Below are 16,705 nucleotides of genomic sequence, written 5' to 3'. Positions count from 1 at the left end.
TAATGCATTCTGAATGGAAAATTATCTACTCAGAATGCATCAGTTTGCCCCTGATCAGCCTCCATTCCGCTCTAGAGGCGGACACCAAAACACTGCCTGCAGCGTTTTGCTCTCCGCTTGACAAACTGAGCCAAACGAATCCGTCCTTGCACACAATGTAAATCAATAGGGACGGATCTGTTTTCTCTAGCACAATAGAAAATGGATCCGTCTCCCATTGACTTTCAATGGAGTTCATGATGGATCCATCTTGGCTATGTTACAGATAATACAACTGGATCCGTTCATGACGGATGCATGCGGTTGTATTATTGTAACTGATCAGTTTTTGCAGATCTATGACGGATCAGCCCAAAATGAGAGTGTGAAAGTAGCCTAAGGGCTCCTTCACACTTGCGGTAGGACGGATCCGTCAGGCTGGTCTCCCTGTCGGATCCGTCCTTCCGCTGTTTCGCTCGACCTGCGCTCCGTCCCCATTGACTATAATGGGGACGGGGGCTGAGCTCCGGCGCAGCACGGCGAAAGCTGCCGGAATAAAAATTCCTGCATGTCTGACTTTTTAGTCCGGCGGCTTTCGCCGTGCTGCGCCGGAGCTCAGCCCCCGTCCCCATTATAGTCAATGAGGACGGAGCGGCGGCTCGGCGAAACAGCGGAAGGACGGATCCGACAGGGAGACCAGCCTGTCGGATCTGTCCTGCCGCAAGTGTGAAGGAGCCCTAACTTGGAATTTACTCATTTATATCCATATGGATTCTGGGCTTTGAAGTCAAGGAGGCAGTCCTATTAGTGACTGACAGCTATCTCTGTATACACATAGAGGGAAGGCTGTCAATCACTGAAAGACCCCCTCCTGGACTTCAAAGCCCTGAATAAGGAGGGATTTAAATCAATTAAATACAGACTATATTGAATCTTTACCTATAAAACTATATATCCATCTGCTCAGCTCCTCCTGCTCTATAACATGGTGTATGTAGCTTACATTGCATTTTCATGGTGACAGGTTCCCTTAAAGGGGTTGTTCGGGTTCAGAGCTCAACCCGGACACACCCTTATTTTCACCCAGGCAGCCCCCCGACTTGGGCATCGGAGCATCTCATGCTTCGATGCGCTCCCTTGCCCTGTGCTAGATCGCGCAGGGCACAGGCTCTTTTGTTTATAATATCACAATTCCGCCCCGGCAGTGTGTTCAGTGACGTCACCGGCTCTGATGGGCGGACTTTAGCACTGCCCTAGCTGTTTTACTGGCTAGGGCAGCGCTAAATCCCGCCCATCAGTGCCAGTGACGTCACTGGGCTTCCTGGCAGCCCCATGGAGGGACTGGTAGATCACTGGATCTCAAAAAAATGCCTTTGCCCTGCGCGATTCAGCGCAGGGCAAAGGACAGCACCGGAGCATGAACTGCTCCGAAGCTCAAGTCAGGGGGGCTGCCGGGGTGAAAATGGAGGAATGTCCAGGTTCAGCTCTGAACGCAGACAACCCCTTTAATACACACAGAACAAGACCTAGCAGCTACACTGCAGCATTGGACACAGGAGTCTGGTGGCCGACCCCAGGCAGAAGCTAGGTGAATGATGTGCCACGCCATGACACTTCCGTTTCTATGCTACCTAGGTGCCCCCATCCACTGTCTCAGCTTTCTGGGCTTTCTCAAATAAAAAGTCAGCCAACTACTGGCCAATGTGGTGATCTGCTTCAGGAATGATCAGAACAAGATTGGTAAGGTTTTTCACCTAAATTAATGTTTACTAGAACCTACAAACCTGCAATGGTATTAAACCAGATAAATGCATACCCGTCATTAAATTGTGGGCAGAATTGTGTTTCAATTTCAGGCTTATTTTGTCACCATTCTGATAGAGGGTTACCAGTTCTCAAATGCTTTCCTTGGTCTATTGCTGCCATATGTATCAGATCTTTGTAAAAATAGTTTTTCTTCCTTTCAGATGTCAGCGCTTTCTGTGTTTATTTTGCATTAAGATGTTTTGATGTGGATGCGACATGGAAAGTCACCCTCTCAGGGCATGGATTAGCAGATGAAGTGTGATTCGGAAAGCATCTCAGATCTTTCTTACAATTGTGTGTATGCCGACCACTTGACTGAACACAAGTTAAGCCACAATGCTCTGGATACATAACAGCCAAAGTAAAACCTTATCCCTTCACACTGCTTTGCTTCCTACTTTGCCGTAGTTAGCTAGGTTTTTATCATATTTTTACAATATTCACATTTGGTGCATATACCGATACAGCCTTTTAACGTTAATAAGGTAAAGCTCCACGTGCTCCCATACCAGAAAAATACTGTATATACAGCTTGGTGTATGTATTTTGCCGGATGACAGCACCATTTTTTTATTTTCTAAATCTAAAAAGAGAAATGAAGCAACTTTAGTAGGTTTTAAAGAGTATGTATTGCTTTGTTTCTACAGCTCCTATGCAGACCTAGCAAAATCCGTATAGTGGAGTCCTGTAGCCTTGCAGTCTTCTACTTTCTTGCATTTGTCTCCCTCATTGTGCTAATATGCTGTATTTTTCAACCTATAAGATGCACTTTTCCCCCCCAAAGTGGGGGAGAAATGTCAGTGCATCTCATGGGGCGAACACTAATGAGCGCTTCCATTATGGAAGCACTAATTGGTACTGGAGGACAGGGAAGCAGTGAATGCAGCGCTGCCTGGGCGCTGTACTCACCACTTCCTGGTCCTCACCGCTCACTATGCTGTGACTGCGCACAGCGTGAGAACGACCTCACACAGTGCACGGCAGGAAGAAGAGAGCTGTATCCTAGGAGCGGCGGTGGATCCGGAGCGAGGAGATAAGTAGATTTTTTTTATTTGCTCTGAGCATGAGGTTCTGATTTGAGGTCTGGGGGTCATTCACATTGGGGGTCTTATTTGAGGTCTCAATGTGTGTGTGTGGGGGGGTATTCATATTTGGGCTCTTATCTGAGGTCTGGGGGTCATTCCGATTGGGAGTCTTATCTGAGGTTTGAATAGAAGGGTCTTATTCATATTGGGGCTCTGATCTAAGGTCTCGGGGGTCATTCACATTGGGGCTCTGATCTGAGGTCTAATTGGGGGTCATTCACATTGGGATCTAAACTGAGGTCTGATCTGAAGTCTGGAGGTCTTATTGACATTGGCATCTGAGGTGAGATTTGATTGAGGGTCTTATTAACACTTGGGGTTTAATTGGGGCTCTGAGCTGAGGTCTGATTAACATTGGGGGTCAGATTGGTGGTCTGGTCTGAGGTCCAATGAAAAATATATTTTTCTTATTCTCCTCTTCTAAAACTTAGGTGCGTCTTATGGAGTGAAAAATACTGTACATTTTGTAGGTCAGCCAGAAGTAGAAGACAGATGAAAATGAAACCTATTGCAAAGCTGCCTTATTATATATATATTGAGAGAAAAAATAAAATTATTTGTGGAGGTGGAAATTAAAAAATGGGCATAACATGCCAGCCACATGTGCAGTATGCAAAATCACACTCTATTTACATCCATCCATCCTGTTATACCCTATAGATTAGCTTGGCGCATATATTTGGAGCATTTGCCAGCTTGTATGTCTGTGAACAGTAGATCTCCTCTGTTCTCTATAAGTGGGCAAAGTGCTCAAGGCTCAAGTAGTGTTCATCATTAAAGAGAGTCTGTCTCCAGGAAGTTCAGGGTTAAACTAGGCACAGTACCTTGTAGGTCTAGCTCAGGTGAATGGATTAGTCGTGTGCATGAGGCCTTAGGGTGCAGTGACACGACCATAGAATGCGGATCCACAAAAAATCTGGTTGGCTTACATGCAGCGGCGTAGCTATAGGCGAAGCAGGGGAAGCGACTGCTTGGGGGCCCAGAACAGTCAGGGCTGTCATCAGGGCAGTACAGCTACTACTGCTGTATGGGGCCCGAAGCTAGGGTGTCTGGCCATATCCTGCAACTGTTACCAGGGTTGGACACTGCATGATCCTGGGGCCCAGTCTGTTCTAGCTACGGGGTGTAGCATCTGTGTTGCATACGTTTTTTTTGTTTACCCATTGTAACAATGCCTATTCTTGTCCGCAAAACGAACAAGAATAGGACCTGTTTAATATTCTTTACAGGACTGCGAAGTGGGCATACGGATGCGGACTGCACACGCATTTTTTGCAGCCCCATTAAAATGAATTGGTCTGTATCCAATCCGTTAAAAATGCAGATCGTATGCGGATCAAAAATACGGCAGTGTAAATGGGACCTAAGGCTGGGGCTGAATGGTGTCATCACATGATGAACAAAGATCGCTGTGTAGCAGTGCAGCCTCACAAGTGAATGGAGTCCCAGCACTGTTAATTTGACATGACCCCAGAATGACAAAAAAGTCCAGCAGTGTCTTGGGTTTATTGTAAGTCTGGGGTTGTGGCAACTTGCGCGTTGCGCAGTGATCCCATTCACTTGTGAGGCTGCGCTACTACACAGCAATATTTGGGTATGCAATGGGTGTCAAAGCCATGATTGCCATGTAGCCCCAGCCTAAATATAATAAATATCATATATTGAAGATATTTATGTTCCTCATACAGTATGCTGCTGAAAACCTGATACCTCAGTAGCCAACACTCATTCAGAGTCATCAGATGTTCTCAATTGTCTACAGCCAATTTCAACATAATTACTAGGGCAATCAAAACCTGATGAGGTAAGGCACAATTATAGAGGAAGGAGGACACAGATAATAAGATTTTGGTTTGGATTTTAACATAAAGATATTCTTAAGAGAGTGATGTTTTTCTTTCTGCGTAATATAAAATTGAAAATTAAATGAAACTGAAATAAAGCAATCTGTTGTACCTGAACAGGCTTCTACTGGAGGGTCGAGTAGTATTATTTTATGAGCCTTTTATTGCACATTTTGATTGTCTATTATAGTTGAATTCAAACAGAATAAACCCAGTTACTTTCTACAATTGGTTCTAAATGTTCTACTGGATCACATATAAAAAAAACTTCTCTATCAAATTATACTGTAACTATATTGACTATTGACTTTTAGGCTACTTTCACACTAGCGTTCGGGCGGATCCGTTCTGAACGGATCCGCTCATAATAATGCAGACGGAGGCTCCGTTCAGAACGGATCCGTCTGCATTATATTAGCAAAAAAAAGCTAAGTGTGAAAATAGCCTGGGACGGATCCGTCCAGACTTTCAATGTAAAGTCAATGGGGGACGGATCCGCTTGAAGATTGAGCCACATTGTGGCATCTTCAAACGGATCCGTCCTCATTGACTTACATTGAAAGTCTGGACGGATCCGCACGCCTCCGAACGGCCAGGCGGACACCCGAACGCTGCAAGCAGCGTTCAGCTGTCCGCCTGTCCGTGCGGAGGCGAGCGGAGCGGAGGCTGAACGCCGCCAGACTGATGCAGTCTGAGCGGATCCGCCTCCATTCAGACTGCATCAGGGCTGGACGGCTGCGTTCGGGTCCGCTCGTGAGCTCCTTCAAACGGAGCTCACGAACGGAAACCCGAACGCTAGTGTGAAAGTAGCCTTAGGTTGATATCACGCAAAGCTTTCAGGAAAAATATTTGTTCATATAGTGTAAAAAAAAAAAACCTGAAAAAAACAAAAACAGAAGTCTTAGGAGCATTTTTTTTCACACGAACATTTTGTGCGTTCAGTATATGGGCCGTTTTTATAGTTCCATATACGGAACTATTCATTTCAATGGTTCCGCAAAAAAAAGGAATGTACTCCGTATGCATTCCGTTTCCATATTTTGTTTTTTTTCGTTCCATTCAAAGATAGAACATGTCCTATTATTGTCCGAAAATCTCATTCTGTGGCTCCATTCAAGTCAATGGGTCCACAAAAAAAACGGAATACATGCAGAATGTTTTTACGGAACCATCTATTGAAAATTTTATGCCCAGACCAATTTTTTTATTGTAATTACTGTATATGCCATACGGAAAAACGGAACGGAAAAACAGAATGGAACCAGAAACACTACCGAAACAAAAAACGGATCTGTTAAAAACGTCCCGCAAAACACTGAAAAAGCCATACGGTCGTGTGAACGAGCCCTTAAAGTGTGAAAAGAAAAATGGTATTAAAAAATCCTGTAGAAAACGCATACAGTTCATGGGGAGGAAACCAGATAATTGTCTTGAAGTTGTTGTGAAGATAAGAAATCAGTGCACACAACAGGCACTGGACCAGCAACCAGGTCAGTACCTGTTAAATCCTTTAAAAACAAGCTTTTATTTGAACTTAACCACTTCACATCTGCCCATAGGATAATAAAGATCCTATGGGTGGATATTTATCTCTGAATGGACGTTCCGCAAAAAAATCTCAGAATGGCTTGGATAAGTTAAAGCGTTCCAAAGTTATTACAACATAAAGTGACACGTCAGATTAGCAAAATTAGGCTCTGTCAGGAATGGGGTAAATGGCCCGGATGTGAAGTGGTTAAAGACCAGGCCTATATTAATTTTTGCATTTTTTATCATTTTCTCCCCATATTCCAATAGCCATAACATTTTTATTTTTCCGTTCACATAGCCATATGAGGGCTTATTTTTGGCAGGTCAAGATGCATTTTTTTAATGGCACCATTTAATTTACCATGTCTTGTATTGAAAAATGGGGGGAACAAAAATCTTTGTGGGGTAAAAAAATAAATTAAAAAACACAATTCTGGCAAGGTTTTGGGGGGTTTGACATCACAGCATTTAAACTGCACATCTTTATTCTGCAGCTCAATATGATTATGGTTATACCAAACTTGTATAGTTTTTATTTTGTTTTATTATTTTTAATAAAATAAAAACCTTTGGGAAAAAAATCTAACTTTTCATTGTATCACCCTTTTCTGACAGCCATAACTTTCTATATTACAGTCTACAGAGCTGTATGGGGGCTTGTTTTTGTGGAACGAACTGTAGTTTTTATTGGTACAATTTTTTTTGTCGTATTACTTTTTTTTTGTATGTATGACCACAGCCAGCACCCACCGCGTATGGAGCGGGCTCACCACAGCAGCCTGTTCCATACAATTTCTGGTGCATAATGCCGTACATCTATGGCATTATGCATTAAAGGGTTAAAAAACAATGCCTGTGCCCGCCTGCAGACACAAAAAACTCTGCTTATGGCTGTTTTCACATGACCATATTTGCAATCCATATATGCCCCCTGGATTTTATGTACTGGAATCCGCTGCTAATGTTAATGAATAGGGCTATTCACTTGGGCGTCTAATTTCCATTAGTAGTTCATGCAATGTTTTTTTGTGGTGCAAACGGTCCGATGTGGATCGCAGACCCCATTCAAGTGAACAGGCAGACGGCGGACACACATTCGATACCCATGCATTGCAGATCACAATTTGCAGTGTGCAGCATAGGCATGGCCGGCACACGATAGTGTGAATGAGGCCTAATCCAGAGCCAGAGTGCTGAAGGATTTCAATATGCTCATGTGAAAGAGGCCAAAGTGTTTAGAACCTAAAAATAACACAAAGCAGGAAGAAAACATTAAACGGGTAAAGCATACCAAACACTCAGCAAACAACCACAGTAACAGTTTTATCTATCCATTCTGGTTGTTAAATTGTCTGCAAATATATTAATGGAATCACAAAACAAGTTGTTGTCAAAGGGCCTAAAGTTTGCAGTTTGCAGCATGCCTGGGCCCGGTGGGGAACTGCGCATGTGGAGGATCTCTGGAGCAGGAGAGGATGATGTAAGATGAATACAGGGCTAGCCAGACCAGGCTGGGGAAGAGTTAGGAGTGCAAAACACCGAGGGGGCTGGGCACTTATAGCCAGAACCCTGCCCCCTGGGCACCTGCAAGCCCTCATCTGCATACCAGTAAAACCATTGTCTTTGCATCTTTAGAAAATTGGACTAAAACAATAAAGGTACTGTTATGGTCACCCATATGCTCCTTAGTTTGGGATCAAGCCAGCAGCTTTCTGCAACACCATCCGTGATAGGTTCCCTTTCCTAGTGTTAATTTCCTTTGCTACCGATTCTGATTTTAACTCCTGATTGACCCTAATTCTAAACTCATGCTTTTCCTTGATATAATCCTGCTTTGCTGTGAGATTGTTTGCCTGGTATCTGACATTTTACTCCTGGCTCCGATCCTTGGGTCTTCTTCTGACTAAGCTCCCGTCTCATCCTCCGGTTGGATGCATCCTAAGAATCATAATCACCCCAACTATATATTGAAGTCAGAATTTATGTATCTAATCTGTACATTTTTCTATTATTCCATCCCTCTGCTGGTTTTTCTTTCAATGCTAATGGCCAGGCTGTTCCTGGCATGATGATTGCCCTTAGCTTGGTAGCTTTTTCTGCTGCCTACACTGCCACATAAACAAAAAAAATTATATTTCCCCACCGCTTCAATGCCCTTTCACAGAATGCAGTTTTACAGAAATAGAGAGCAGCTACAACTGCACCCCTCCTTCCTCCTAATACTAAAGATGGATTTTGAAAGGTTAAGATTCAGAAAATAGTTACAGAGAGACTGCAAAGGAAGGAAAACTGCCATTTCTGGATTATATTATGGGACATTTGGGCAACCACAAGGGGTCAATGATGCTCAAAGATTTTATGCACATTTCAGTTTTATCACAGATTTTGCCTCGAATCATGGTAAAACATGTGACGTGAGTACTTTGTTTTTTGACCCATTTAATATGCAGAAGGACCTGCATAGATAAGGTCACATGAACATAAATGTGTGTAGGCCCTGTTAATATTGAAAGGCCTGCACAGGCATGGTCACATGGCCCTATCTGTGTATATCATGACACAAGAGGAGGAGCATCAACAGGACAGGGAAGGGGAGTGTGTGCAACCGTGTAAGTTATATTGATCTGATCTGATCAGAGGTCTTTATTAGACTGTCTGGTTTGGGGTGTCTATATTTATTTAGGTGGTCTGGATTAGGGACTGTTCTAAGCCTGTTTTTGTTTAAGGGGTCTGGTCTGTGGACTGTAATAGCTTAGGGAATCTGGGTCTATATTTGTTTAGAGGGGTCTGTGTTTATTCCTGGGTCTGTATTTATATTGGGGCTTGATATTGGGGTCGGGGGGGGGGGGGGGGTGTATTAATTAAAAGGTCTAGTATGGGACAATGGCAAGGGGGCAAAGATGTTTTTCTAGCAAAGTCTGCAGTCTCTAGGAAAAGCCATCATGGTAATCTGGGACAGATAGAAAAGGAAAGAGAACATCTACAATCAAAGTCACTGGATTAAAAAAAGAGCTATCACCCCTCCTGACATGTTTGTTATAGTAAACACATACAGTGTCAACGTTTAGGGGCACAGCCATTTGACACATTGTCAGTTTACTCATGCAGAACAAAGGCATACTGTTTAAAGTGCATCTGTCGGCAGATTTGTTCCTATGAAACTGGCTGACCTGTTCATGTGCACTTGAAGCTGAAGACATCTGTAATGGTCCCATGTTCATATGTGCTCACATTGCTGAGAAAAATGATGTTTTAAAATATGTAATTAAGCCACTAAGAGCAATGGGGACGTTGCTATTACACCTAGAGGCTGTGCACTCTCTGCAACTACCATACCCTCTGCACTTTGATTAAAAGGACCAGGCAGTATAAACTTGATCATGGCTGGCCCTAACTTCTCGTAAACTCTTGCGCTTTGCCGCGAATTTCAGTGTCCAGCACAGGCACGTGGGGTTTTGCTCTGGTAGATAGGGTAAGCGGGCACAGTACAGAGGCAAAATACAAGTTCTTAACTCAAAACGTCAATGTTTATTCACACTTGAGGCAATTGCACAAAACAGCACGTAACTTTGCAGTCTTGGTGTTAATTCACACACAATGGAAAGTTCATATAACACAAGTCACCTTGCTGGCAGTTCTGCCTCCAGTAGTCCACAGCAGGCTTTAGGGGGGCCTGTTTCCCCAGCATGGCAAAAAGTCTCAGATCCCAATAACAGAGACATCTCTGCTGAGCCCAGCTGCCTATTTAAGGGCAGCCAGGTGCTGCCAAAACCCGGACAGGACTTTAACTCCGGTCCGGTATTTAACCTCGCCTGGCTGGAAACCAGCCCAGCCGCACATGCTGGGAGGAAAATACCTGCCTTGCCAGACACAACCCCTCACTGTGTCACCAGCAGTTCTCTCCTATACTGCGAGCCTCTTTCCTCTACTGCGCCGGATACTGTGTTTCAACAAGCTAACGTCTGCCCATGCTGCACAATGTGCCTTTCAGGGTATTCAGCAGCTCTCCTGGCTAGCTCAATCTCCAGATCTCTCTCTCATCAAGAATGTCTGGGATTGAATGGGCCATCGGATCTTCCATGAATAGCAGCCAACAACCACCTTGGCTGAACTACAGGTCCAAGTTGAAGGAGCTTGGAATGACAACTGGAGGATACCCAGCATCTGTATGACCCTTACCATGCCAGAGTGTATCACAGCAAGGGGAGATGTCACCCAGTAATGGGGCCCTGCCTCATTATTTACCCTTCTGCAGAACCTAAAATAAAGTGTGCACTACCTTGGTTGTGTGACCAATGACCAAGCACCACTAGCTGCTTATGCTTTCTCAATTTCAGCCCAATCACATTGTTTTCCATCCCCCCCCCCCTTTGCTGCTAGAGTATGAACAGTGCTTTATAACCTATGATTATTAAGATCTTCAGTTCCCTTCTATCTACTATTGCAAATATGATGTAGAAAAACAAGTAGTCATTATACATTGCGAAGATACATATTTCATTGTTTAGATTTGCATAATTATAGCTCCTAATGAAGAATCTAGTTAAGGGTCCATTCACACGTCCGTAGTGTTTTGCGGTCCACAGGTTGCAGACCGCAAAACACGAACAAAAATAGGACATGTTCTATTTTTTGGGCGGACCTGCAGACTGGAAGTTTGGGGTCGCGGACCGGAAATGCGGATGCGGACAGCACACTGTGTGCTGTTCGCATCTTTTCCGGCCCCATTGAAAATGAATGGGTCTGCACCCGTTCTGCATAATTGCGGAATGGATACGAACCATTTATACGGACATGTGAATGGACCCTAATGAGGTGTTATATTATTTATTGCAAGACAAACAGTTTAGTTAATTGCGTGGTTTTGCTGCTAATGTTTCCCTAGTGTTGTATTTTTTTATGTATATAATATACTGAATGTATATTTAAATCAGTGCACTAGGAACATAGGAATGGTTAGTCCTCAATGAATTCAGAACTGTGTGTGCTTTTATGAAATTCTCCCCGCCAAGTGTTCCTATTCCTATTCCCGGAGCATATTCTTTTCAATGAGAGCCACTTTCAACAGAATAGATGTACATTTTGTAGAGACTATCTTAGAAATTGCCAATTCTAGCATTGAAATTGATCATAAGCACTGCAGTGTTAAGTGCTTACAAAGGGGAATTTAAAGGGCTTCTGTCACCCCACTAAACTGATATTTTTTTTTTGGGCTAGTGAAATTAGTTATATTGCGATATATGACAATATAATTGTGTTACTTACTTTGATCCAGCAGTTTCTGCAAAAAACGAAGTTTTATAATATGTAAATTCGGTCTCTACCAGCAAGTAGGGCGGCTACTTCGGCAAAAATCGCGCGCCTGTGTTGATTCGGCGCAGGCGCTCTGAGATGAGGAGGCTCGTCTCCTCAGCACTCCCTCAGTGCGCCTGCGCCGATGACGTCTTCTATTTCAGTGATGTCATCGGCGCAGGCGCACTGAGGGAGTTCTGAGGAGACGAGCCTCCTCATCTCAGAGCGCCTGCGCCGAATCAACACAGGCGCGCGATTTTTGAAATGCCGACAGGGCTGGCCGGAGGAGGAGATCCCGGCTGGCCCTGTCAATCAACACGACGAGGGGGCGGATTTCTGCAGCAGCTACCAGCAAGTAGCCGCCCTACTTGCTGGTAGAGACCGAATTTACATATTATAAAACTTAGTTTTTTGCAGAAACTGCTGGATCAAAGTAAGTAACACAATTATATTGTCATATATCGCAATATAACTAATTTCACTAGCCAAAAAAATAACTTTAGTGGGGTGACAGAAGCCCTTTAACCATTCACCTGCTCTGTATATGCTTGCCTGTTTCTTTGGCCTGGTTCACGCTGTGTCTGAGCGCTACAATTGGTGTATATGCTGGACAAAGCTCCCAGTATTTATGTCAATCACATCCATAGAGTGCAATCCACCCAAAGGAGGCCAAATAAGTGTCCTTTTGGCCCTTGTCATGGTGGTATGTGTTGGCATGCCTTTTTTCAAATGTGCAGGAAAGTGCAACAAGATAATGGGCCACTGAAGAAAAAAAAAATTATATATGGCATGCTATACATTATGGCCATAAGATTATATATGTCACTGTTTGGCTATACAGTCCAGTGGCCTACTGTTTTAAAACATGAATTCAAAAGATTTGAGAATGAATAAGCTTACGCAGGCTAAGGGAATAAACATATTACTAAGTGTGATTAAATATAATATAACACAGACAAATCACATACAGAATAATAGAAATTAAATAAGCATCACTAGCCTAGGGGTAGGGCTCCAGTCTGTCTACCACATTATAACACATGACCGACACCACAAGGTGTACAAGAGATAGGGCAAATCAATACTTACATCTTACCTAGGATGAAGTTCCAAGTGGAGTCCCCCTTAATTGTCAGTGCAGACTACAATGATTTCCATCAGCCCCTCCTCCAGTTTCCATGTCTCTGAGATCACTCAGGAATGTAGTCTTATCAGCAGATTGGGGGATGGGTACTACATTACAAGGAATTACAAGGAATATCCTTACACAGAGTAATATAAAAGATACACAATTAAAGGGGACAGAGCCAATCAGTACTTAAAAAATACCTTTACAATATAGTGCCTTTCATCAGAGGTATATGTCGGGAAATCTTCCCCTCCTGTGGAAAGTTCAAATACTGAGGCAGATTTATTAATTCTGTAGATGGTGTAAATTTAGAAAGGCTGTCTAGACCTGCATCAGATTTATTACAGCGGCTCAGGCTGTATGAAATATTTGGTGCAGGGATGGACAATCTTGTGTAGCTCTATAACAACTATTGGTTAGCCTACTCTGAAACAGATTTTTACATGTACAGAGCCTGAAAAAAAAGTGTAGATAGCATTTAAAAAGTGACTAATCTTTAATGCAAATTAATAAAAAAAAAAGTTCCAAATGCCCTAAAACTTATTTTTATGATATACTTTATTAATGGATTTTGCTTTTTTTAGTAAAGAAATTGATACCCAAAATCCTGTTTTCAATAATGCTTTAAATTCACTATTTTCACAGATCTCTGATTTCTCAGGGGTGTACAGAGTACGGAGTACAGTTTCGGCATTGTAGAAATTACGCTGCATTGAACAGTGTACGGGCAGGAGCAGACATCACTGCCCCTGCTTGTGCCCCCAGAACTTGGCTAAAGGCTGGCATAGCACATGAGTAAAATGTAACTGTAACAGCGGCTGCTGTGTGCCGCTGTTTCCCTGCTTACCGCCGCGGTCCCGGGCGTCGTATTCAGCGGTGATCTGCTGCCAGTGCTTCCCATTTACTGCTGCAGTCCTGGGCTGTCTGTGTAGGTACTGTTCTTCTGGGATCTTCTCCACAGTTTCCTCTCAGCCCTGGCCACAGCATGCTTGCTGCTTGTTCCCTGCAGCACTTCCTTAAGGGCCGGCGTGTATCACTTCCGGTGCTTTATGGGTTAGGTTATGTGACCTCGCTGACAAATCCTAGCCCTCCTGCACATATATAGGTGGCTCAGACCCCTTCCCAGATGCCTCAGTGTCAAGGTACTTTGATAGTGCTAAGGTTCCTGATATCTGGTAGTGTTTCTGACTCGTACTTCTATTCCTGGACTCTGCCTCACTTCGCCTCTGCCTTATCCTTCGTTCCTACACTGTTGCTCCTGATTATGACTCGGCCTGCTGACAACCCCTGTGCCTCTGGTACCTTGCTCAGGTACCTCCTGGTCCACCTCAACCAGCTGCCTTGTGTGCCAATCCTCCTCAAGAGGTAGCGACCTGGCATTCCCCTTGCAGAAGTCTATCCCCACCATCAGGGGTACTGTGACGATCTAGGTGTTCACTTAGACAACACCCTTAGAGTAGGTAGGACACATGACACAGCCACTAGTTCGTGACAATACACTGAGGCCATGGACCCCGCTTGTCACCCCAAGCCTGTCGTTTAGGAATTCTTACATGAAGTGAGGTGTCAGAGTGAACATCAGGATGTCATAATGCAGTTCATGCAAACTGTTGCTGCTTATCTGGATGCCATCTCTTCTCCAGCTACTGCAGGGTCGCCAGTCGCTGCTATTCCTGCAATTCCCACACCGGTTAATCGCACCAACTCCCTCTGCCATCACGCTATGGTGGAAATCCAAAAACCTGTAGTGGGTTCCTGAACCAGTGTCTGATCCACTTTGAGTTGCATGGGCAGAAGTTTCCCACTGAGCTGCCCAGGGTTGCCTTCATTGTGTCCCTGCTGTCTGATGAGGCCCTTGCATGGGTAAATCCTATTTGGGAACATGGAGGTTCAGAGACCACTAATCTGCAGTCTTTCCTGGCTACCTTCTGTCTGGTCTTCGAAGAGCCTGGCCGCACTTCTTCCGCTGCATAAGCTCTGCTGCGTCTACGACAGGGTTCCTCGTCTGTGGGTTAGTATGCCATCCAGTTTCATACCCTGGCTGCCAAACATGCATGGAATAATGAGGCTCCACTGGCAGTGTTCTGTCAGGGCCTTTCTAACCAGATTAAGGATAAATTGGCTGGTCGCAACCGTCAGTCTACTCTGAATGACCTGATCACCTTGGCCACAAGGATAGATATGTGTTTCAGGGAACCTTCTAAGGAGGTCGCAGGCACCAGAAGACCACATCGTTTTGCTTAATCCTTCCAGAGTCCGGTTCTTCCTCTAGTGTCCATCCCATCTGAAGAGCCCATGCAAATAGAGCACCTTTGATTGTCTGACTAGGAACGTTTACCCTGCAAAGCAGAGAACCTGTGTCTGTATTGTGGAGGCAAGGTTCACTTTGTGCGTAATTGTCCACGGAAGCCGGGAAATGCCAATGTCTAAGAGGATTTGGAGAGGTGGTCCTAGACAAGTAGAAGTCCTGTCCAAAATTTTCTGTTCTGGTGACTCTCTCTCACACTGTCTGTGCCTGCATTCTTGGACTCTTGGTCAGCCGGTAACTTCATTCAGTAAGCTCTGGTCCATCAATACTGGCTTCCTACCATCCGTCTAGAAAGGCCTATGTCATTGGCTTCTGTAAATGGACTGCCACTCCCTGAACCTGTGCTTTCTGTTACCATGCCCCTTAAGTTGCAAATAGCGGTTCTGCATTCAGAGATGATCTCCTTCTATGTGCTGCCAGCGTCCGTGAATCTGGTTATCCTTGGTCTTCCCTGGCTGCGTCAGCACACTCCAGTTCTGGTCAGATTCTGCATTGGGGATCATCCTGCCAGTCCACCTGCTTATCAGATATCCGACCTGCTTCTCGCCTACTGTACCTGTAGACCTGCCTGGACTTCCGCAGCAGTATGCCACTTTTGCGGGTGTCTTCAGTAAGAAAAAGGCCAAGACCCTGCCTCCTCATCGTACTTATGATTGTCAGATTGACGTTCTGCCTGGTGCCACTCCTCCTTGCGGTCGTCTACCCACTCTCACTTCCTGAGACTCAAGCGATATATGATTACATCAAGGAGAATCTCAAGAGGGGGTTTATCCGGAAATCTACTTCACCAGCCGGCGCCGGGTTCTTCTTTGTGCAGAAAAAAGATAGATCCTAATGGCCCTGTATCGACTATCAAGGTCTGAATAAGGTCACAGTCAAGAATCGATACCCTCTTCTGTTAATCTCCGAACTCTTTGACAGGATCCAGGGAGCTAAGGTCTTTACAAAATTCGACCTGCATGGCGCATACAACCTTATCCGCATTCGAAATGGCGATGAGTGGAAGACTGCTTTCAACACTCATGATGGACACTACAAGTATCTTGTCATGCCCTTCGGTCTGTGCAATGCTCCCGCTGTATTCCAGGAGTTGGTAAACAATACCTTCCGGAATCTGCTCTATGTCTGCATGATAGTGTACCTGGATGATATACTGATCTATTCTCCAGATTTGACCACTCACCGGAAGCATGTACGTTTAGTTTTACAGCGGTTGAGAAAGAATCAACTTTATGCCAAACTCGAGAAATGCATCTTTGAAAAATCTACCGTACTGTTGCTTGGATACATAATCTCAGATGCCAGGTTGAAGATGGATCCTGAAAAATTGAATGCAGTAATGGACTGACCCCACCCACAGGGTCTTTGTGCTCTACAGCGCTTTCTTGGATTAGCTAATTTCTATTGTCAGTTCATCCCGAATTCATCTCTTACATCTCTGATCTCCACTCTTACTAAGGGGTGAATGCCAGAGTCTGGACTCCTGAGGCGGAGGCCACCTTCGTCCAATTAAAGAGGTCCTTTGCTTCTGCACCTGTTCTGCGTCATCCCGATGTCTCCCACCAATTATTTTTAGAAGTCGACGTCTCCTCCATTGGAGCCGGTGCTGTTCTACTACAGAAAGGTTCCAAGGGCAAGATGTTTACATGTGGATTTTCCTCCAAGCTCTTCTCTTCTGCTGAGAGGAATTCCTGTATAGGAGACAGAGAGCTTCTGGCCATAAAACTTGCCT

This window comes from Bufo gargarizans, chromosome 5 (assembly GCF_014858855.1).
Source record: "Bufo gargarizans isolate SCDJY-AF-19 chromosome 5, ASM1485885v1, whole genome shotgun sequence".
Lineage (NCBI taxonomy): Eukaryota > Metazoa > Chordata > Amphibia > Anura > Bufonidae > Bufo > Bufo gargarizans.
The sequence above is the reverse complement of the archived record's forward strand: the minus strand, read 5'-3'. Positions refer to the sequence as shown.